Source organism: Meleagris gallopavo, chromosome 2 (genome assembly GCF_000146605.3).
Source record: "Meleagris gallopavo isolate NT-WF06-2002-E0010 breed Aviagen turkey brand Nicholas breeding stock chromosome 2, Turkey_5.1, whole genome shotgun sequence".
NCBI classification, from domain to species: Eukaryota; Metazoa; Chordata; class Aves; order Galliformes; family Phasianidae; genus Meleagris; species Meleagris gallopavo.
Genome location: NC_015012.2, coordinates 24,402,711 through 24,428,215, shown reverse-complemented (window position 1 = coordinate 24,428,215; position 25,505 = coordinate 24,402,711). Strand labels below are relative to the sequence as shown.

Below are 25,505 nucleotides of genomic sequence, written 5' to 3'. Positions count from 1 at the left end.
TAGATATGGATATTAGTAGTCATGTGTCACATAAAGCTATCATTTTGAGAATAACCTTATAGTAAGAGCTGATCTAAACAGACAAAAATCAAGGAACAAGTGAAGATTTAACAAAGCAGTAAAATGATACTGAAATGACTGAATTACAGTGAAATGATAATCTGCTCCCACACACTAACTACGTATTTATGCACACTCTGATATGTTAAGTCTCCAAAAAGAGTGATTTTTCCTGGACAGCTCAGATCCAATTCCATGTAGCAAGCCATTTTCCCACTTTCCTTCCACTGTTGTGTAGAAGAGAACTGCTGATGGTCTGCTTCACTCAAAGTATGGACAAACTTGTCAGGAATATATGATTCCTTCAAAAGGCATCAAACTTATTAGTCAGCGGTTTAGTTAAATGCAAGCTAACAGACCTTTTTGCCCCTTTCTTTTTCCTACAACTGTCCTATTTTGTGAATTAGATGTTTTGCTACTAAAGACATGCTAATAATAAAAAGGGTCCTGCTTTGCGTCACCACGGTCTCATGTCGAGCACTGTGTGCAGGTTTGGACACCTCAGTATAAAAGGATATACATATATTTCATATACATAAAATAAGGAGAGGCTTCATGGCATCCTGGAGCTCCTCGCAGGGAGTGGAAGAGCAGAGCTGAGCTCCACTCTCTGGTGACAGCGACAGAACCTGAATGAAGGGAATGGAGCTGTGTCAGGGGAGGGTCAGGTGGGGGCTGGGGAAAGGTTCTGCACCAGAAGGCAGTGAGCTGCACCAGGGCAGTGGACACAGCTGCCAGAGTTCAGGGAGCCTATGGACAACACTCTCAGACACAGGCTTTGAATTTTGGGCAGTTCTGTGTGGAGCCAGGGGTTGGACACGATGATCCTTCTGTATGCCTTCCAGCTTGGGATATTCTGCTATTGTGTGGTTCTAGAGTGCTGTACTGTTTCCCACACTTATTCCCTATTTTGAGGTGACAGAGACACTGCAAACTCCAATCCCCTCTGAAACCCTTCAGACTGATGTTGATAGAGAATGGCTTCCAACAGGCTGTGGTATAAAATGTCTCTAAATCTCAACCTTCTCTCTTTGCACTTCTTGCTCTTCAAGTTATTCTCAACTCTGTAAGCAATATAGAGCACATGCCTGGAAGTCTGATAGCAGCAATAGGACTTTCTAGTTTTTAACCATTCCTTAAGTGTTGAGTATCTTGAGCACTCACTAGACAACTGGAAATTTAAGCTCCTCTGCATCTACTGCAGCTAACACTAGTGAGAATCACAGGTAACTGATATCTGCACCTCAGGTACATATACAGAACAGTGAGGAATGGAACTGCTTTCTGCATTGTGATGACTCAGGACAGCATTCCTTAGCTCACTCAGATTTGAATGGCCTATCACAGGCAAAGGACCTCCAGGATTAGTCTCTATTAGGGCTTTTGTGGCCTGAGAAAAGTTACTTGCATGCAAAAAACAGCAAGAAGAGGTAGCCCTGGAGAAATGGGGATAACATGCTGGCAGAATCAGAACGAGGTATTTTTGGACAGCTGTTGGCACACTTAGGCTACTTCACAGCAGTACATCTGGATTGAGGCATCCAGAATCCCAGACCAGAGATGTGAAAAAAGCTGTGTCAGAAATTTAGGAAAGACACCATCTCTTGCCAGAGCCATGTAGAACTACATGCTTGGTTCTGCAAGAACCAAGGGCTGAATATACACCTCAAGGGTTTATCTTGATTTTCTATAGCAGTAAAGTTAATCCAAGTGGTTACTTGGATTTACACAGAACTTCTGATTTACTCTGTCATAATGTTAAGCACAAAGATCCACTGGAAATACACCAATAAAAATTACAACAAAGGCCAATTAGGTTATTATTCCTCTGATTTATTCACACAATGAACATTTTAAAAGGTGAATTGCTGATTGAGGCACCACTCCAGCTGGGATGAGGATAATTTGGGATTGGCAGCTGTAATAGCTTCTAAGTGAAAATCATTTGCAGCCAGTAGTACAGTTCTAACTGATTTTCATCTGCACTTTTAACAAAGCAATTATAAAATCACGTAGTCTCCAATAGGTGACAGTGTCCAAAGCTGGGACTGAAATTAATAATGTAATAGAGTGAGGTACCTAGGGTCCAGATAAAGTGCCTTGGAATTAGAAATGCTAATAGCTTGTTTTGCTGATTACTGGACTGGTACAACCATGGGCACAGTTGTGTGCCACAAAGCCCATACAACAGTTAAAGTCCCTCCAGAACCAGAATCATGGAATCACAGAAACATAGAAACACCAAGGTTGGAAAAGACCTACAAGATCATCCAATCCAACCATCCATCTATCACCAATAGTTCTTACTAAACCATGTCCCTTAACACAACATCTAAACATTCCTCGAACCCTTCCAGCCAACTGGGTGTCATCTGCAAACTTACTGAGGGTGCACTCAGTGTCCTCATCCAAGTCATCAATGAAGATATTGAATCAATAAAGATATTGAACCAAAAAGCCAGCCCTGCTGCATGTCCAGGTCTTCCCAGCACCACGCACCTTTTTACTAAATGTGGGAAGTAGGACTGCTGCAGTCATTTAACAGTACTGATATCTCGCCAAAAAGTACTATGATGTTATGGTTATGATGATGGAAATCTCTTATTCCTGCTTTTGAAAGAGTTCATTGACTCAGGATGAGCATTTGAACTGAGACTCTCAGTGTCTCAAAAAATCTGAACATTTTGATTATAGCTGTGGTGAAACAGAGAAGATTTCAAAAAGCCTTGCAAATTTCAGGAATACTCTGTTGATCAAAAAGATGTGCAGAAGGCCACAATTTATAAAGAAAAAAGAATAGATAAGAGGAAGAAATAAATGAATTGTCACATAGGAAATTTCTGCTATGACTACAGATTTCGAGTTATCTTTAACTTCTAATAAACTTAATTTCTTGCCGTAACCTTTCATTCTTTCAAAGAACCTATTTTCTTACATAGAAATATTGGACAAATCTTCTAACTTTACTGTACTACAGGTTACTTATTTATACAAAAATCTGTCCTATCTTACACGACGTTTGCAACTACAAACTGGTGTTTGTAAAGTATTTAAAATACTTGAATGTCACTGAGTGAGAAACAGATAGTGTTTGCTATTAGTTTTTTGCTATGTTCTTTCCCCACATATTTTAGCCAAGTAATGCTCCCGTAGAAGAGCAAAAGTAGCTAGCATTACTTCCCTTAAGACAAACGAGTCTTCTTTCTTGCACCTCTCAGTCTGGCCCTGTGACTTTGGCTGTCTGCCAAGCAAGTTAGTACTGCTATCGTGTAGGCTACTGTAACTCTTGAATCATTTCACTAAATTTAGATCCTCGACTGTGAATTGCCTCCGAACATTTAAATGGAAAATACAAAGATGACTTTGGGTTTGCTGTTGTTTTCTTCTTAAAAACAGATTCAAGTTTTTAATTTGTTTTTCTTCTTTCTTCAGTAAAAAGGAGTTATAATTCACAGTCACTCACTCAACAACATTAATTCTACCTAGTTATGAGGAGCTTTCAAATGTTATGTACGTTCAACAGGATGTCTGAGGGCCTGGATACAAGAGAAGCTTGCAGAATATTTGTTTTAACTCCTTTGCTAGCAAAAAAGAGAAATGCACTCCATGACTATGCAGCTCAGCATTGTAAAACCCAAAACACAATAGTTGTGGCAGTATTGCTTTTTCATGGAGAAGGCTGATATGCTCATTTAGCAGAATGACATTAGACCTAACAGATATCAAAGACCTGTTTGGCTTATTTCTCCGAGTTGTTCTTCTCTCACTAGAAGTGCTGAAGATTTGGGAGAGTGGAAGAGTCCAGCAAACCAGCTTTAGTGTCTTGCCTTGTTGTGAAGAGGATGCAGGAAACCAGCATGGCTGAACAAAGACCTGCTGGTCAAAATGGGGGAAAGAAGGAAAATACAGGCAGATGGGAAGCCTGAAAAAAATACAGGAATGCCGTCCAGACACGCAGAGATGAGATCAGGAAAGACAAGGTGCAGAACTAAAAGCGGCAAGGGATGTTAAAAACAAGAAGGGGTTCTATAGGTACTCTGATCAGAAGAGACAGGCCAGAATGTCCCCTCTCTGTTAAATGAGAAGGGAGAACTGGCTTCAACAGAGATGGAGAAAGCTGAGGTACTCAGCGAGTTCTTTGCCTGTTTTCACTGGTAGGCTTCTTGTGCCTCTCCTATCCCTGAACCATGAGGTGGAGTTTGGGAGAGCAAAATTCCACCCGCAGTAAGAGCAGAGCAAGTCTCACATCACAACACGAGGCTGAATGTGTACAAGTTGATGGGGCTGGATGACACACATCCCGTGGTCCTGGAGAAACTGGCTGATGTGTTACTGAGACACTTTTCGTCACGTTTGAAAACGTGCAGCTGTTAGGCAAAGTCTCTGGTGACTGGAAAAAGGGAAACACCACTTCCATTTTCAAGAAAAGGAGAAAGGAAGACCTACAGGCCAGTGAGCCTCACATCTGTGCCTGGGAAGAACATGGAGCAGATCCTCCTGGAATAGGCATTAAGGCACATTCAAGATGAGGAGGCAATGTGAGACAGCACAGCTTCACCAAGGGCAGATTCTCATGGTCCTCTTTGGCTGATTTCACACTTTGCCTTTGAACTGACTTTCTGACTAGTTGGTGGTATGATTGTTTTATGATGAACTCTGTGGGCAGTGTGAAATCTATCAAGCTAGTCATTGTGAGCTAATATCTGGCAATTACACACCGATTCATTTGGGGGTGAGAATAAACCAGTGTCTGACTGAGGATGGCACAGTGTCTAACCAGCAGCAGGAGAGCTAGAAGCTCAGAAGGCATTACATACTTTCTGATAAGAAAACTTAAGCTCACAGAAAGTCACACAAGCACTAAGAAAAGTACATAATTTTAGGACATTTCTCAGAGAAGTCCCCATTTTCTGAGCTAAGCCACGTGCCATCACTTTTCCTTGGAGGGGTACTAAAATGAAGACGCTTAGCAGAGGATAAGTTCATGCCTGTTGTTCATTATACATTACACATACAGGTATCTGATTGCTCGTTTATAGAAACTTCTCTGCTGTAGATTTCCAGGAGTTGAAAAGAAAAACACCATGCAGAATTGGATAAATGAATAACTGAACAAGATTTATGAGAATATATATGAAAGCTTCAGTTGTAAACAGCTGCACATAGAAACAAACAACCCTGCAGTTCTCTTAGAGGCAGGTATGTGAAGTTCCTCCTTCTGTACTGAAGCAAACAATAGTTCTGTAGGATGAGCAAAAAGTTTGGAATGATCTACGGTTAATTCCTAAACCTCCACACATCTCTTAGGATGCTAATAGCTGGTTCAATTCAGGTGTTTTTGTTCTTACAACACATGGTTAATATTCACTCAGTAACTACGTCAGCTACATTTGCTTTGTTCTACATAATAGCACAGTTTATTCCAGAAATACATACTGAGGCATTCTTTAAATTTTTCTGTGAAGCATCTGATATTGGCCATTGGGTCAGATCCCAAAAATCTTGCAAAAACCAAGTTAAGATTTTCAGTGCTTGTGAACAGCAGTTCCCATGCTTCATGCCTGAGCTGAGAGCATGAGGCACTCCATAGAACAGAACTCCTAAATGAGGGCTATAGAGATGTCTGAGAAGCTCAAATTCATGTCCATTGGTGTAGCATCTGAGCTTTTGGCTAATAAGAAAGTCTTGGGAAGTTTTACATTTGTGGAAAGAGATATGAAATGGATTACTCAGGATGAAGCACTGAATTTACCAGCAACCAGAAGCTTCAAGCATTTTGCCTGAAAATAACCTACACTTCTAAAACAATCACAGTCATTGGCTTGCTCTGTTTAACTCTTTAATTAATTCTTTAACTATATGATTCATAAGTCTTCTTCCTTTCAAGGAGAGAAGATGGCATGCTCAGCTAAAGTTGAATATGAATCTCAACTTCAACTTGAACATTCATACTTCACTAAAAGGAACTATTTGAATTTGGATCTGAATTTTTACTTCTCATCTCCTTCAGCATTTAAATATCCTCAGATATTTGGAAGGAAGACTTTTAATTCTTAGAGTGTCTACATGTGGATCTGAACTTAAAGCCATAGCTATAGTCTTCACATACTCTAGCACAGTTTTATCACACTATTACACTTTCAAAAATGAAGTCTTTCAAATCGTTGTGTTATGTGCGGCCCTGACTGCAACATAGAGTTTTCCACATGCCGGAACTGAATTGTCAGCCTTCACCAGCCAAGTCATTGAACTGGCCAATGTCACAAATGGTTATATTCCACCATGACATTTGGACTCTGATTGAACTAGATTAGATAAAATGTATTGCCAAAATAAAACAAATCACTCTAATTAATACTGCAAGCTGAATGCTAGCTGAAGCACGGTTTTTATTTTTTCCTTTCTCTAAGGCCTGTCTCACTACCATAAATATCCTTATAGCAGAGTTTGAAATCATCTGCACCAGCAGAAATCCCTATTGAAATATCCTTTATTTAATCAGTTTAGGGAGGTATCCTAATTGTAATTCCAACATACTACAAAATATTGGGCAATAACTTCATCTTTATGACGTGGAAAGGGATAAAAGAGTCCAAATGAAGACCTTGAAGTCTTTCTTCCAGATTTGGGAAAGATTCCTGTTGAGTATAAACTGGAGATGTTGTTTGATGACCTTTAACCACATGAACAGTAGAAGTCATAACATAGTATTGATGTGATTGGACACAGGCCTGTTGGACTAACTAAATTGCATTGCTGGTGGAAGCCCAATCTTGTGAGGGCATAAAGCTGGAATTCCTGCAGTAAGGTGGAAATCAGGCAAAAAAAAAAAATCCTCTATAATACTTCAACCCATCAAAAACAGTTACAATCACTATAGATAAGAGCAAGAGATTAAAAACAGTCATTTAAATATGAATAAAGTCTTAAAAAATATTTTTCCACTGAACTTCATTCTTCATTACTCTTAAGCTGGAAAGTAACATATTCCCTATACGATTTTCTCAATATCAGTTTCCAGGTAGTGGCTATTATTCCCCTCTACACTGCCATTTGCTGTCCTTTCTTTGAAAACTAGCTACATCTGCCCTATGAGTCTGAATTACCCAACTTTGGAAGATATTGCTGTGTTTACAGCATCAAGTACATGCATACCCTTTACAGAGCACACTGAGAATAAACAACTATCTCTCTTGCAAAAAACGTGTTGCACAGGCCAGTTATTGTTGGTGAGAGATCTCACAATTTTTCTTTTGAATGGCAGAGTGTTTTAAGGGAAGATTGAAGAGGATGAATGATACTTATGATCTGCAAAGTAATGGCCTGTTCTAAGTAGAGGTGTGATATGAAAAGAAGTTCAAGTCACAAGTGGGAGAAGGTGACAAAAGAGGTAGGCAGCACAAAATGCATGGAACAAATCATGGTCAACTCATATGACTTTTCAGTCTGCTTATTTCTCTATAGGGCTACAGCAAAATCTCTTTGCTCTGTGGACAATAGACTCTTTCATGTAGCCATGCTGATTTTCTGCCATTCTCTAAGGTATAGAATTCCTTCTTTATACACAGGCACAATGAGCTAGCTGGGAATATGCAAGAAAGAGAGAAAAGAACAGAATTAAAATTTTTGTTAGTTTCCTGATCTGATGGATTAACCACAATGTCCTTGTGCTCCTTTGTCCTCCAACTATATTGATGCCAATGTTCTTGCTTTTGCAATATCTTGTTGCTACTGAGTAAGACATTCTGAAAGGACACAGTACTGGCAGGATCCAAGAAGCAGGAAAATGATAATTGCATTTTATGGCCGTTCAGTGGTCACCACAGTCTGGGAAAACAGACAACTCAGATGCCTTTAAGATATCACACAATAACTCAAAGAATAGGGGTAGAGCTAAGGGCTTGAGTAACCAAAAAACAAGAAGAGCTTTCAGGAGAGCGCTTAGACTAAACTTTTTACAGCCTGGAAACTTTGACATCTGCAGAATGTAATGCTTAGTTATTCGGCCTCTGTTTACATCTCCTTCAGATCTAGCCATCTGCTACACTTCAGCTGTTGTGTTTTGATGCCAACCTTCCTGTAAGCAGGCTTGCATTGATTAGATTCCATCTAGCAGCATAGCTGCTTCTCTACGAAAGCCTAGCTTAGCAGTCCTTCTCTTCCCTCTGCTTGTACATATGAATATTGCTTTCTTATTGCAATCAAAGTGTCATATCATGCATTTAATAGTTGTCCATATCAATTCTTCCATCTCCACTTACTCACTGGAAATTCTCACCGTATTACTTCATGCATGTATAGATATGACAGACTTGCAATCAGAATTTCACTTTCTTACATCTTTCACTGGCATCTAATATACTCTAAGCAAAAGAAACTGTTCAATATATTAAAAGCAGGTCATTTTTATAAGTTATACCAGTGGACAAAACTAAAGTTGACTGAGATAAAGATTTAATTAGACCATTATTTTCTCTGCCTGGCTGCTTCATGTTCTCATTAAATCTGGGAATAATTTTTCATAATATTTCTAAAAGCACAGATACAATTTTGAGGAACCATTCACTAAGCTATTAAATCATAACTACGCAATGAATGTTAAGGAATGGGAAGGTAGAAGACTTATGAAAAGTAGGCAGGGATAAAAGAGATCAGCAGGAGTGAAACTTGTTATTCATTTTAGATACTAATACCCTCAAAAAGTCATTTTTTTTTTAGCTGAGGTTGAGTCTCTTTTTGCATCCCATGAAATTACTACTCATTCACAGAGTCAGAAACATTCTGTAATAATTCCCCTCGCCTGCCAGAGCAAAACGCACGCATTTTAAGACTGGAAACAGATCTAACTTTCTTTTCACATTTCATCAAACTCACTCCCTTACCATCTATAGCTTGTTTCGTACCTTTTCAGGTCATTAGACATTGCAGGAGGGCTAGTGCCTTTTAAGGCAGGCATCTACCCTTCTTGCAATAGTCAGCTTAGGATCTCAATCTGAAAAACACTCCCACAAAGTTGTGTTGCACACATTAGTCAGAAAGTCCATGATTGTGAATCTCAGTGTATGCATATGTGCTTTCAGGATTGAGATCCAGTAAGCAGTAGGGTACTGTTTATTTTAGTTCTGCTCATTACATTCACAGAACAGCACGACTGAAGAGTTTTTCTTTGCTTTGTTCTTGTCATCACAGAAGCTTTCAAGAGTTCAGGATTCAACCACTGGCTCTGTTGAATAAACTGCAAGCTGATACTGACTTCAGCTAGACCTTTTAATCACAGTGATTCTTACCACTATCACACAGAAATATTGAATCTTTCCACACAAGGAAGACGACAAAGGGTTTCTTCAGGTAACTTTCTCTACTGAAAAAAAAACCCACAGGAATTAGAATGTGTATTTTCAACATAGTAATTGAGGTTTGGGGTTTTGTTATAAAACAAATACAGCCTGATTTGCACTACTTTCCTGGTCCTACAAAAGCTAGTTAAATTAACAAATCTTTCTGCTGAACATATAATGGACAACGTCCACATCTTCACCTATATTTGGATTCTGAAAACACAACTTTGTATTACATGGAGGAAGAAAAAATATCAAGTTAAGAAACTTAAGTAATAGACATTCTCTGTGGCTACAGAAGCTAAATGACCAGCACCCTGCATGGCATTCCTTTGCCATGGATTCCCTCAGGTATTACTGTTAAAGGCAGAGGTCCTAAAAATCATAGAATGTTTTGGGTTGGAAGGGAGCGCAAGGATCATCAAGCTCCAACTGCCCTGCCACATGCAGGGCCACCAACTTCCAGATCTAGTACTAGTTGCACATGCCTTCTTCATATTACCTCCTTCAACTGTTATTTTGGAGTTTTTGCTAAATAATCTTTTTTCAACATGATGCCATTTGAAAATTTATCCAGGATTGTCCAATGGATCTTTACTAAATTCAGCCATTTCATCTCAGAGTATGCTTAGGCAAACTAGCCCTTCTTTATCTGCAGTAAACAGCCATAGTTACTTTTTGCTATAACATCATGCATGGTCACAAAGCTCCTTTCACAGTAATTCAGGACCCATGGAAAGGCAGCACTGCTGTAGGAAAGCAACAGCTTTGTGAGAGAGGTGATACATCTTGTCAAAACAGCTGACAAACATGAAAGAAAAATGTGGAGTACTTTTTGGTCCAACATGGCCTGAAAATATTTTGTTCTAAGCATTGACTGAGCTGCATTGTTGTCACATAGCAGGAAGGCTTCACTCAAGTCTATTCATTTCTTGAGATTGCTGCAGCTTGAGAAAAAAGCCTAATCACCTTTAAAAACACATAGGTGTAGAATCCAACAACCCTTAAATCACTGAGGAAATATTTAAAAGTTATGAAATGCATTTCAAGTGGAAGCTGTTTTTATAACGCTACCCATCTTTCACAGTGATAAACAGCTGCATGCTGTTCAAGTCATTTCGTGGGTACACAGATGAGGTTTTGCTATGATTAATCACTTACTCAAGGCATAGTATAGTCTTGCATAGCAAGGTTCTTTAGTCTTGTAATGAGGATAACTTATTACATCTCTCAAAACAGTCAAAGAATAGCCAGACTATTTCCAGCAATTCTTACAATTCTGTGACTACAAGGTGATCGCTATTACAAGAGATTATCTCAGTTTCTTCTGTTTTCCTCAGTGCATTATCCCAAATTATGTAGAAATTCAACATGGAATTACCTATAGAAAAAATAGATTTTTTTAACAGCATTATTCAAGCACTCTCAGAGAGCACTATTTGGAGGACAACTGCAGAAAATGATAAAAAGAAAAATGAAAAAGGCATTTGCTTTCCAAGGACTGCCTCTACTGATCACAGTTCAGATTTTCTTCGTGAATAACTCACAATATAGAAAGCTGCATGCTTGTACAAAGGTCAAGAAAGCACGTGAGAAGTTCAGGGTGCATTTCTTGCAAAGCTTGAAATGAGAGGAGATACAATGAACATTGCTCCCAAACTTTCACCTCTAGATACCACATGATCCCTGATTTCTACTCAGTGTTTCACGTAGCTTTAGTAGGATGGTGCAAAAGCAAGAGCCTCCTACTGCAGCCTCTTGCTGCATTCAGGGGCTCTCCCTCTATCCACAGATATTGGAAAATTCTGTCAGTTCTGACTGTGATTTGTATAATCCTTTCAAATTCATATGTTGCACGTTCAATTCAGCACAGATCTGGAGTTTCAGGCAACGTGAAAAGAGGCCTGTAAATCAGACACCCATAAATCTGCATAGCAGATTTTAGAGGGATTCATAGTTACTAAGACAAACTGCAAGGTATAATCCTGGCTATTTTTTAACAAGTATTCTTTGACTACAAGACTCTATTGGCAGAGCCCGCACAAAAAATATTGCCTTTAAATGTCTGTGCCTAGACATAAAGAAGGCATTTTGCCAAAATGAAAGTGAAAATCATTGGTCAAATTTGCATCGTGTGATCTTAGCTTTAAAATGACCCTGATGCTGTATAAACAAGATTACATAAGGGTTCAGAAGTATGTGAAGCAGTTCAGTAGTGCCATCTTGAGGGAAGCTCCTGTACATTACATTCAATTCCAGATTTCAGATCATGAGCTTTCACCCATGCTTTGTTAGCTGGAAATAAGTCAGTGAACCACCCCAGAAGAACAGTTCGGTAGACTCAGAAACAGATTAAAACATGCCCTTATTTAGCAAAACAGAAGTCAAAGAAAGCTCTAATGCCTTTCTACTGCTGCAGAAAATTATAGTCTGGGAAATAGAATTGTAATATTTTGCACTTATGGCTGTTTATTACAAAATCATTTAGCAGTATGGATTAAGCCTTGCAAAACATTAACACTAATTTAGACCATAAATATCTGTGTCACAAGGGAACCAGCAAAGATAAAGAGATGATTCCAGAGTCTCACCTAATTCTGTTTATCTCCTGTAATCTTTATCTTCATCTGGGATGCAGAATGGGACCCATTTGTGCTAGTTCAATTTCCAGCAGAATAGTAACCACACATCAGAAATCAGATTGATTAATTTATGAAGTGGCAAATGGTCAGAATCACATAAAAGGATGCTTACAGTTCCGTTCTGCTATGCTTTCTATCCATTTCTATCTTCCCTATCACTTGGTCTGGAAGTGTCAAGCACCATCTGGTAGACTACGATCAGTAAAAGTCAAAATTGGTTTTCATATTTCAGATCTGTTGGCTGGTGACAGCTTGGGTGGTTTAGAGACCATGCAGATTTCTTTTTATTTTCACTTTCATACTGGGGAAGGCTCTCTCTTTACTCCATAAAAATTTCCAGACCAGAGGCAGAAATGACAACAAGTGATGGTTTCTACATTGAGTTTCTTGGTTTCTACTGTTTTCTTTTTATAGAGAGAATAGATTTACAGTTCTTCAACCAACAAAAAAAAAACAAACCCACAATCTTTAATAGCTTGGATGTTGATGACTGGTTGCTTGACATGCATAACCACCAGTGCTGATGCATGATGTATTGATTATCTATGAAAGGATAGAGAGCTGTGAACTTCAATGCTTCTGTAAATATCAACGTCACAGTAGTGAAAATGCACACATTGTGTGATCCTACAGTCATGTACAATTCCTCTGGGCCCTGTAGCTGCAACTAAACATATGAACTCATGTCACCTATTTACAGGATCCAAACACAGCCATTCCTTGCTGAATTTAATAGGATCAAGTGCATTTTGCTTTTATAGGAAGCTCCATCAAGCCATGCAACTGTCTTCGGAAGCAAGGAGAAACAGAAATTAATAAGGAAGACATCTTCCCTTTCAAGGAAGAAATAAAGAGAAGGGAAGAAACATCCTCTTGGATTTAATTGCAGATAGCCTCAGAGCAATTGCAGACTGAGATCCTGATACACTAGTGTGATAGTTATTTCACAAAAAATGGGTCACTGAATAAGGTAAATAGCATCTTACTGTAGTAGTAAGATACTTTGCTCAGTCTTGCTTTTACTATGACATTTCTCACAGTTTACAGAGATGTCGGTCCAAATATGACAGTTATGTTCTATCCAGTCTGATATTAATGATGAATATTTATGAAAAAACAAATAGAAAGCAGTGATTTACAAACTTTCTTGAATCAATCCCTGAATAGGTTCTGAAGAGTACTTCTGCATATATCCATTTGAAATATAATTTGTTTGATGGATATGTATAAAATGTTTTTGACTAAATTGAAATTGTATACTAACTATACCCAGGGATTACTATGTACCTTCCTTTATTTGGAAAACTTTTCCTGTCTTACATCCTTTCTACTCTTCACCCTGAGCTGGATTCTTGGAAATAAAACATCACTGGTAGCCACTAATGAAGGTGAAGGCCTGCCCTCTGTCATCAGTCTTTCATGTCTTATTGTTAATCATTCCAGTATTTGAAATTAAATTTTCAAATTGATAATACAGTAACAGGGTGAAACTGAAACTTAAGTGAAATAAATAGATGTGCTACTGCTTATTAGGAAAGCATACTTTTTCCATTGACAGACATTTTCCCCATTTTTCTGAGTATACTAATAAATCTTACTCTCTTAAGAATTTCTTCTCTAGGAAACTGGTGGGAAAGATGAAGGGACTGCTTCAGTGAAAAATATTCATTATATATTAATAACTCCTTAAGGATGTGATGTTTGGTACATATGTTTTAAATTATTATGAACTACAGAGGTAATAAAGTTCTCACTGGAAATGAAATTATACTTGTTCTTCTACAGAACTAAAATTATTTTCATCATATACCTTCATTTATTTCACCATCAACGCAGCATGCAGACAAACAATTAACATTAGAGTGTAGCATTGCTCTTTCATATGGGCCTTCCTGTAAAGAAAAACTCTAGTTCATCCTGCTATGAAACGTGAAAGGAGGAAATATATGTGAAGAAGAGTCTTCACTTATATCCTTCACAGCTTTTCCCATTATGTTATCCCATGAGACCCATAATAAGTTGATAATAAAGAACTACTTCTTTGGCCTTAATTTCCTTTCTATTCTGTTTCCAGATCACTGGTCTGTGATTTGGTAGTTTAATTTAACTTCAGCTCTTAACATCTCCAGCCAAGTTAGTAAGTGAAATCATTTTTTTTTTTAAAAATCATAAAACACAAAGCCTTCCTGGTTATAAGGAGCTCTCTTTTTTTTTTGCTTCTCTTGCTATTTGTTTTTGATTTTAACTGGATGAATATGCCAATGTATTACCAACATCTGTTGAACTTGGTAGTATGTACATACTGCTTTTTCATATTGTTAACATGATGTTCTTGCATTATACATTCAGCGCATGCATGGTTAGTTACTATAGTTAGGTACCACGAGGTATCTTCATGTTTTCTTTTACTAACTCTAAAGTCTTTTGATAACAAAGAAACGTAATGGCTAAATGCTAATTAATAATTCATAATTTTTAAACTTAAAAAAAAAAGTCCTTCTTCAGCTTCTACTTTAACTCCTAGGATGTACTTCCTCACAGAAATAAACAAAATTCAGGTTGTCCATTCATTGTACTCACATGCTACAGTCAGTCATTCCTGTCTAGTGTCCAGGAAATCCATATGTGGTGGTTTTCTGTATTTTGTTAGTATATCAGGATAAAGTCCCCCTGCAGCCAAGAAGAAAACTTCCCTTAGAAAACTTCCAGCAAATTCACTACATCAATCTATTTTGCAGTCATTCAGGGAAGGTGCTGAATAGTGCAACAATAAAGAGAGAAAGCACAGTAATGAGAAAATACTTTGTACTTCAAATATCTGTCCAATGTGATAAGTACCTAATTTTTCTCAGTGCTGTACATGGCTCTTGAATAACCCAGAAAACTTCTTAGGACTTCATTTACATCTGACTTAATCCACAAAAGTTCTACAACATACTTTACCAAATGGCAACATAAAGCTGTGTACCATAATCCACTGCAAGAAAGGTTTTACAAGGCAATACATGAACCTGAACAACAAAATTACATACATTTAAGTGAAGACTTAATTAGATATGATGTTGTAACTGTCTCCTTGAAATATTGTATTTGTTTAGTGATTGCTTTTTAACATTGGCTATTTCTGACTCCACATATATTAAAGCCTTACTCATTCTTGACTGGTTGCAAACAATAATTCAATAAGTATCAGCTTTAACCCCTTGCATGACAGCCTAAGAAAATAAGGCTGACCTTGCCTAACATCTTAGTAGTCTATAGAAATATTTTTATAATATATATATATTATATATTATAAATATATTATAAATATATATATATATGACATAGACACAAATTCCTCCTATAATTTTGCTGGTCAGAGATCACCAATCTGAATTTAACAAAAGCTATTATTGATATTTGATACCAATGAGTCCCAGATTTACTGGCTAAAATGGTCTGACGACGCATTAGGCCTATTCTTTTTCTTATGTGAGACCCATAATTAATGAGGCCAAGTCATTCTCTACAGATATTTAATTCTCATATAATTCAACAGTAATTACTTCTTTAAATAGGAAGATGCAGAGGAAGAAGACTAACAGCTAAACACACTATGTTTAAACAAAACAAAAGTTCTGCATCACTGCTCTGTTGCTGCTGAACTTCTATAATTACATTAGTATACATTTACTTCTTGTTTCTTTCTCCAGGTCCGCTGCAAGTCATAGGAGAAAGTGATAGTAGTTTGAAAGAAGGAAGAGATGAAAAATCCTTAAAGAATCAGGATGAGCAAAAGCCAAGATTATTGAAGAGTTCTTGAAAGCATATTGCAAAGTGCAGCTACTGTGCCACTCTCCTGCAGTGATAACATCTCAACACAATCTGTTAGCATTCATCCTTGGAAACAGAAAAAACTGCTTCTGATAAGTTCTACGCAATACCAAGCAAAGCATCATTAGAAAAAAAACAATCATAGACATAGGAAAAATTTATCTTACCTTTCTGACTAAGAAAGCCCATGGCTCTAGATCACTCCTTGTCAAAAAACAGTCATCAACCAGGAAACAATCTCCCTTTGGAAGCTAGCCCTTAAATGAGCCCAGGGAGGGGTAGTCCCTGTAACTTCTGGTCACATGGGAAGCACAGGTGAATTGCTTGCACCTGTGCTCCCTGGGCAAGCCACCCCCTTCACCAGGAGCTCAATCACCAGTTCAGACCCCTAATAATTCCCCTACAACTAGTATATTTAAGTAAGGTGGCTAAGCCAACCCAATACACCAGCATTTGTATGAGCCTATCCCCTCTTCCTCTTCTCTGAAGGAAGTTCTGCTATGTGTTGACTCCCCTCTAGGCTGAATTAGTTCATCAAATTCACAGAAAGTAACAATGCACATACATGAATGCCATGTCAATCAAGTAAATTAGTTCCCTATAGGAGCAAAGGAGCACCAGACCTTGCCACAGGCATAGTAGGTGTGATAAGAAAGGGACTAGGGCTTCTCCTCCTGTCAGCAGTGACCTGTCTGCAGAAACTATCTTATTCAAATCTGCCTGGGAAGAGCCTGACAACCCTATTTCCTAGCCAAGGAGAAGAAAAGAGGGTAGAAAGGATACAAGGCACTCACTTTCTTGTCCCATCTCATCTTCAAAAGCAGAAGGTGACACTTTGTTCATGAGCCCATGCAAGGCAGGCAGCTGTGCAATTAAGCAGCTGCCTTTTTCCCACAACAGCTTCAAGTCAAAATTCTAAAAACTGCAAGGTGGTTTGTGTAAGCTGCTCCTGCAGTGGGAGAGGGATAGGCTCTGCCTGGTATTGTAGTCATCTGGGATGGACACCTAGTAGGTGCAAATTGCTTTCACTGCAGAGCCTGCGATGAAATCACAGCTTATGAAAGCTGAGGATTTGACCCCACTTTAGCCACGATTTGTGAAGAAACAATGCTGATGCAATTATGAAGTATTTGTGCCTGTATGGTTATCTGTATTTCCCCTTGTATTTTTAAATACTTCTGACAGCATTTAGGCAAGGAAGAGAGGATTCGGAAATGTTAAACTCAAGAAACTCATGGCTAGCAAGTAAAACAGTGTAATCAAAAGAGCTGAAGAATGAACTAGCTATTTCTAGGTATCACTGAGTCCCTGTAAATGCTCAGCCTCAAAACACAAAGGAAAAGAAAGGAAGATTCATTGTTTCTGCTGACCCCACAGAACAAATATCCATACACAATTTCATATTGGCTGACTATAAAATGCTGACTTCAATGTAAGTCAGTCTTTGAGTTCTATAGAGGCTGTTTTCTGCTCAAAGAAAGACAGGTAAACAAAGTAAGAAGTTGTACTATAGTTCACCTTTGCAGATATGTTCCTTCTTTTTCCATAAAATATATGAATGAAATGCTTGATGAATAAAGCACAAAAGATTTACCTCAGTTGTGTTTCTATACTCTGTAGAATTCATCCAAAATGACAGAAAAATCCAAGCACAATTCACAGTTCTTGTGATAATATTGTCTGGTGCTTAGCACGTGTAGATTTTTGCTAACAGAGAATGCTGGTTTTATCATCCTCTTGGCCAATACAGAGTTTTGCAGTTTTAATCATTGCCTTTAGGAAACTATTTAAAAATTACTTTGAAGGTATGGGAGCAAAATTGTAAAAGTTAAGCAGACCTACTAAGTGATGAGATTCAGCTACTCAACAGTCCAGGGCTGCTCTCTGCTAGAAATTCACCCAGCTAAGTTTTAGCAGTCTTAGGCAATTGGACAACCAGCACTTTCCCTTTCATTCTAATTTTTTCAGACCATATGTTGTGTGCTTCATTTCATTAATTCAGCCATATTTTTCTTCTTCCTTTCAAATAAAAATTGCAGCATTCACATGTCAGGCTGAAGAAGACATTACTCTAGCAGTAACATCTAACATCTGTTTTTGGCAGGCACTATGGGCAGTTGGCAGCAGCTTTGCAGTTCCCTCCTTATGTAAATGTTCATGTGCTGGTGGCTGTCTAAGCTAACATTGCTAGAAGACAAAGGAAGAAAAAGTCCTTTTCTTTTTGCTTGATTCTTACTGCTAGAACATAAAGAGTCTTGCATGTTGAGCAGACTGCCTCATTTTCACTGTATATGGGCCAGATCTGGCTTCAGGGAAACCAAAGAGAGCCCTGCACAAACAGGAATATTCACTAAAAAATTTATCAAAAAGTGAAGATTTTTAGTGTCTTATTTATGCATAGATTTATTTACCAGAAAGAAGGAATGCTAGGGAACACTGCCTGAAGCAGAGGCAGGGAAGAAATTCTGTTGTGCCCCCTCCAGTCCACACAGCAAGCGCATTAAATCTTTCCAAGACTGGAATACATTACTAAAAGGTGGCTTCACTGGATGCAGAGTGATTATTCAGATCTTTTTTAATATGCCCATGAGACAGTAAATATAGAGCCCCACTTACTGTGAATATCACGGCTTTGATGGGCATCACGTACAAAGTACAGCATTTACAATTCTCCCTCTCCTCTTATGTGATTATCACTTGATAACAGAACAAAATTGGGATAACTGGATAGATTCTGCCCTGTGTTGTAAGAGAAGACAAACCAGATATCCCTCTTACCTTAGGTCCACAGAGCTCTGATACTCAGCCTGGGAGAACTTAGCACTTTTTGCTCCTACTGAGATACAATTTCATAGAATCATAGAATTGGGTTGGCAAAGACCTCTAAGATCTTCCAGTCCAACTGTCCAGGTTTCTAAAGATACCACTTCTCTGACAAGTTTTGGAGATTCTTGCAATGCTCCCACCTGTTGGGGCCGTACTACTCATACTCTTAATTCAACAGAAATCTAAGCAGAGATGCAGTGAGAGCATGAATAGAAGTAAGGGCCTGTCAGCTCTATATAAAGTTTTTGGAAAGGAGGTTTTCAGCTACAAGGAACAGGCTGAGAGTATAGTTTCATATCAATTATCCCAGTGTGTTCTCAGACAGTACTTCTGTGTACCTTCCACGCTGTCTTGCTGCATCCTCCCACCTTGTAATTTTGTACCCGCATTTTAAGCTTGGACAGGGAGCTCAACTGGCCAAACGTATTCTACAAGAACCACAGGCTTTATAAGTCTGAGAAGAGCACAATGCTAGTGTAGCTGTACTGCCAGTTCTTCAGTCATTTCAGCAGCCCACATTTCTTGACTCAGAACTGCATCATGCTATGCTGATATAACTCATATGTATTGAGGAACAGCTGAGAAGGCTTCTGGAGCACCACTCTGCACTTTCAGCCTCTGGATAAATATTTCTAATCAAGATTTTGATGTAGTTAGAGACGTTTTTCTCAGCTGTCAGCACACAGGCCTGTTGTAACGAAAAAGCCTCAATGCTGCTAAAACCATGTCTCTGGGTAACTATAGGGTAAGGAAATATTGTCATGCAGCTCAGTCAATATTATTTTGATGAAAACAAGCAATCTTAATTTTTGACGTCTAAGTGACTTAAATGTCAGGATGAGAGGCTGGTTGTAATTCTATGCAAGAGTTTAGAAAGAAAAAGAAAACTGTGGAGCTTGTAATAACTGGATTTGAGTCTTCCTACAATACTGCTCTTTGCAGAAGGACAATCAAAAAATTTTAGAATCTGAGGAATTTAGAATCTCATAGTTCACCATGTTCATATGAGGAAACTTAGACTGGTGATTATAAAAAGATAAATTTGACACAGATTTAGAATTGAGGCCCAGGCTCAATTTTGGCTCAATACTCTTATTTTCAGCTTCAGGCATTTACGTAGTAGAAAGCAGAGTTTATTTGTCCATATGGTTAAATACAAGAGATGCAGCTGCTGAGTATTCTCAGTTCCCTCAAACTACTCTGGCAAACTAAGCACGCCCAGCGACTTGTAGGACTGGATTTCATAATTATTTGCAGCAATTAGTTCATCTCTCCATTAAATTCTGTAGATTTCCCTGTTTTCCTTGGGGTTGTTTAAATGCTGTTTTAGCCATTTGTGCGTTTGAGAAGCCTAGACATTTCAGTGGGAACATTTTCTGCACATTTACACTGATCTTTCTATCTTAATATCATCTTAAACTATATGCTGAACAATGGTGGGAACATGCTGTGCATACTGCTGCGAAAACAGAGAAAAGAATGAGCAGAAGGCCAGTAGGAAGCTGAATGATGTGTGAAAACGAGAATATGACTAAGTGACTTACCATTCAAATCATCTTTCACCAAATGTGTGTAATCAATTCCAACGCAGTAGGGATGGTTTACATTACAAAGGCTCTAATCATGGATTTGTCCAATATCATCTTTCCCAAGAAGTAGCATCAGATGCCTGAAAAGTGTAGACACGAATTTAGTAACAAAGACTTGAGATTGGACCACTTTCCCTTTATAAAATGATTTGTATTCCAGATTTTAGATGTCCCTGCAGTAGTGATTTTATTCCCAGGGAGCAAGTGACTTCTCAGTACTTGCAAAACTATGCCTACAAATTTGACTGCAGATAGTATTTTGCAACAATTGAGATAACTGTACTAAAATAATTTTATGTCTTATTCCATTTCAGTTTCATGTAGAATGTATCACCTAACATTCACAGTACTCCTCACAAGAAAATAAAACTAATTTGGAGTCACCAGAAAACCGGTCTTTTGCTTTCCAAATTAATTCATGTTCTCTGAAAGCACAGAAGACAATCATTTCATATTTTTAATAAGAAAGAAAAACCCCTTATTCAGGGTTGCACCAAAAATAATAAACCAAACATTTGTGGCCTTTATATCAAATTTAGTAGAGACAGAATAACAGGGATATCCTCACTAGAACTAGTCTAAAACCTATTTAATCAGCAACTTCATTTAATTTAAAATTTTATTACAATTATTCTCCCCTGTATGGAACTTTGTGCTCCCTCAGAAATACCCTTTTCTGTTTCAACAGAGAATGGACTTCACATCCAGAAATCAAAAACTGCTCTAACTCTCTAAAATAGGAAGATTCTAATGTAAATTCTTAGGAAGTGTATTTGAATTCCCATCTTCAACTGAAGTACAGGAGAAAAAAATCTTCAGAGGCTTCTGATCTGTCCCAGCTCTGCTACAAACTTGTTCCAAGCAAGGATGTCACCTATATGGATCTTCAACTTTCATATACATGGGCTGCTCTGAAAGTAACACCATCTAAAAGTATTTCGCCAGACGTCTGAGGTCAGAGGTGGATGTTGGTGGTACAGTAGAGGTTGAACCTTCCCACCAACATCCCATTCCATATTGTTGCCCTGTGACAGATTCCAGCAGAAGGGCAGCATGACACAATGGTGTCTGATATGGAAGTGTGCATGGAGCAAAGGTGCATCACTGAATTCCTCCAGGTGGAAAAAAATGGCACCCACTGACATCACTGATGCATGCAGAACACTTAAGGAGACCAAAAAGTGGATGTGAGTGCAGTGAGGCAGTGAGTGATGTGTTTCAGCAGTGGTGACAAAAACAATTGGGTACTTTTTACAAGCATGTCATGCGGGCTCTCGTTCATCCCTTGTGAAAATGCATCGCTAACAGTGGTGAGTGTGTTGAGAAATACAGTTTAGTTACTGGGAATTTGCTCTATCAAATAGTGTTATAGTGTTCTTTGTATCTGTTGCAGTTTCCATGGAAATAAATAGGAGACATTACTTTCAGAGAAACTTATATAACTTATAAAATAACCTATAGAAGTGAGAGTTGTTTACAAAATAGCTAGTTTTCCAAAGAGCTAACTTATAGAGGCTCTTAGCACTGGAAACTTACAAGTATTTGCTAACAATTTAGAGCAGTTCCATTAACATTAATGGAATTTCTCCCTATTCATCACACTACAAAATAATATCAAAACTATGCCTAATTTCTGAAGTTACTTTCAAATTTTACTGAACTCAATGCAAAGAGAAAAATCTGTAATTACAGCTCTCTCAAATGAGTTCCATATAATTACATCACAACCTTAATGGAATGTGTCTCAGTAACTGTCAAGATTAGTGAAAAACATGGACAAAAAAGAAAACTAAGCTTCCTTACATAAGTCTTGTATTGCCATTTTTTCTATTATCATATCTAGCTGCTTGCTTTTGGTTCTCTACAAAAGAAACCTCTTTAGACAGCTTTCTGCAGACTACTTCTTTTATCTGTAAAGGCTTTCAGTGACTTGTTCACATATCTTTTTAGTTTTTCTGAAAACAAAATAATCTTATATAGCCCCAGTGAACCCAATAGTGAAAAGCACTAAAGCCAGACTACACAGGGTCATATTGCAGCTTACTGAGAAACACAGGGCCACCAAAAAGAGATAACTGGAGACAGCACAAGGGCACAGGATGGCTCTTGCTGCAGTCCTGCCTCAAGGTAACCTCTCATGAGTACCCACTTTCCATTCCAGTAATCCATCTTTGTATATTTGTATTGTTTATGGTCATCAAGCAATGCAGGCAGCCCTCATCCCATTACTATTTTAGCTCCAAGGTAAGGCTTATTTTCTTATCTACGAAGAGGATATTAAGGAGTGGAATACAGACACACAGTTCTCCATAGGTTTATTGTATTCAGCCTACTACCCTGTCAATCATGCCATTCTTGTTTTGTTATCACTTTTCTTAGTTCAGTGCCACAACCTCAGGCTGTGATCTCATCAGATCTCACAAACTGAATAGGGTCAGATCAGGTCAGTTTTTACTTGGGAAATTTCCAAGAAAACTCAGATGATTGCAGGAAAGAAAGAGTACTTTTCTCCCCATGCCATATTTTTCAGTTTCATTAGTATCCAGCAGGACTTAATCAGTAGCTGAAGTTAGCAAGTTACAATAAAAAGTTTCAAGATAATTTCAGAGTTGGTAGACTTCTTGTGCGGTATCTGGCTTGAGTACACTCAGTCTAAAACAGCAACTATTACTGTTTCATTTTTTAATGACCCTTCAATTCTGTGATTGCTTTCATTACTTCTTCACAGATCTTCCTGCAGATACATTGATAATTCTCACCGAGAGCTCCTGGCTCTGACCCAGTACCACCCCTCCTTCTGTTCTAGATCCTCTGTATATTTTAATGCCACACACTCTTCAGATTCATCTTCCAGTTTCCCTAGCAATGAATGCCTGCATCTTAAGACACTGGTATTCCATTGCATTTACTGCACATTCTCTTATTGCAGTAGTATAGTTTGGTTTTCATTTTATGTCATTAACTGGCATTCTGTTACTCTGAATTACTAAAAGCTTTCTGTTCCATTTCTGAGTGGGCTAAATTTATTTCACACAAAAAAAAATTTCCACAGAACTGATTTTTAAACTACATCGAGACTCTTCTTAGTGGAAGTAAATTACTTTAGTTATTAGTTTAATTGTAGATCTTTTTATTATTAGCAGCTTTTTAATCAGCTGCACGTTTTATTAGGTTACGGCACTATCCCATGACAATGCATAGTCAGTAAAACCATCACAAGAGAAGAAATTAAGGAACGAGTGGCATAATGTGCCCTCAGTTTCTATGCTACTCATTCTCTTTAATGCCATCCTGAATATTAAGTTCTACTTTCCCTGATTCGGCTGTGACTTCTCCCCTTCATCAACACTAATGCTTTACTCACTGTCATGCAAGATGTTTTTTTTTTTTTTTCAAGTAGGTACTGTAAGTCAAGCACCTCATATCTTGCTGAGGAAACCTGCGCAGCTCACTGCTTCCATTAATATAGTAGATAAGTCAGTTGGCCCACTAGTCATTTATTTAAAAGTTAAAACCGCTGTCAACAATTCAGAAAGCATATACCACCTTTATGCACGTGGTCTAGTACTGTTTTCTACACAGGAGTAACAGGAGTATTCAGTAAAATACACCTAACAAAATAAGAATAATAGAACCTGTGTTTCTGATGCCGTGACCTGATGCTAGTAATAAATACGACTCTCATTATATATTTTCAAAGGATGAATAGATATTAGAACTTTATTTTTGTTGCTGAAATGTTGCTTTGATTACAATTATTAGGCAGCAGACAACGTGATCTTCTAACCAGCGCTGGAAACTGAGAATTGGAATACCCAAATATTTTTATATTGACTTTGCTTCAGCTTTCATTGTTATCTTGAACAAATTACTGTTTCAGATCGTGACATCCAACTTCCTTAGCATTGCTTACTCACAAGTTGCTAGTCACAGAGCTGTGGAAACAAGTGGGCTCGTAGGTTATAGGTTATGCTCTTAGGCACAACAGCCTGAGGCAACATTCTCATAACTTCATTTGATTACATTTAGGACATCGCAACAAAAGGGTGCCATCATTTGCCCTCACTTTTTTACATCACTCTGTACCCAAACTATGAGATGAGGCTAATCGTACTTATCAAATACATCCTTTGTATAATTTAAATCAATAATTTTGTGTAATGTAGTCTGCGAGAGCATAATAGATCCCTTATAGACAGATGTGGTTGATTCATTAGCATCCTACTCTTTAGAAAGCTGGGAGAGTGGAGGTAAAACAGAGTAAACATCTTTTTAGATTGGTCTGAATTTGGATAACAGAAGCTAAAAGATTTGCCAAGGACTGTAAATAATCATTAAAAAGAAGCAGAAGTGCATTGATTTCTTTAAAAGTTTGTTCTTTGCTTAACTTAGATTCTTTATCTTGTGTTTACAGTAAAAACTAACTACTAAAAACTGACATTAATTTAGAATTCTTTGGAGTTATGAATGTGAGTCTATAATTTGCAAACAAAGGGCAAATAACTGACAGATTACAAAAAGTCTTGTAAAAGGTTTGCATAGACATTATGCAGCAAATGTCTTAAAGAAATTGCATGTGATACGTTTTCTTAATTCAATATTTCTCAGTACATAAATTCTGCTAGGGAGTTTATTGCCTGTTCACAATGCTTTTGACCCAAGAATGGAACTTTATACAATACTAGAAACAGAAATAGAAGTGAAAGGCAAGAAAAAAATTGGCCCATTGGGATTTATGTTCATTCAACATTAGTCTAAAAAGTTACCAGTTTTTATCCGTTGCTAAACACTGTTAAAATATGTGACAGATTCTGATAGCTTCCACAGTGCAAACACGCTGCCTTCTTTTTTCAAGAAGCACTTTTAGATAAGGGCATGTGGCAGATTACTGTTTCTACTGTTCCTTCCTTGCCATTATGAATCCCAGCATGTAGTCCTCCTGCCTTACAGAATTTCACAAGATCCTCTACGTGATGCAAAATTTTCACTTTACATGGACTAAACTGCCCCGTGACAATTCTCAAGGGACAAACTCTCATCAACTGACAACACTTAAATGTGAGAAACAGAATGGAGAAAACTAATACAGCTCCCATCTTATTTTCACAGCTGGACTCTTACAAATTTTTGACCCCAATGTGTTAGACATTAACAGGACTGATTTTTGAATTCAGCATTTAAGCTTCACTTTGACTTTTTATTCCCACGGCCAGATGATTACTATCTCTGATCAC

The 25,505-nt window shown here is 37.9% G+C and overlaps 1 long non-coding RNA gene across 1 annotated transcript in view; it reads right to left on the bottom strand.

Annotated features, from left to right (window-relative positions):
- Positions 1 to 13,826: 13,826 nt before the first annotated feature.
- Positions 13,827 to 25,505, bottom strand: part of LOC104909592 — a 33,975-nt gene continuing 22,296 nt past the window's right edge. The window contains exons 2-4 of the long non-coding RNA XR_792443.3: positions 20,227 to 20,351; positions 14,621 to 14,710; positions 13,827 to 13,932 (exon numbers count right to left, since the gene is read on the bottom strand). This is a non-coding gene — a long non-coding RNA (uncharacterized LOC104909592). The remainder of the gene's footprint in view (positions 13,933 to 14,620; positions 14,711 to 20,226; positions 20,352 to 25,505) is intronic.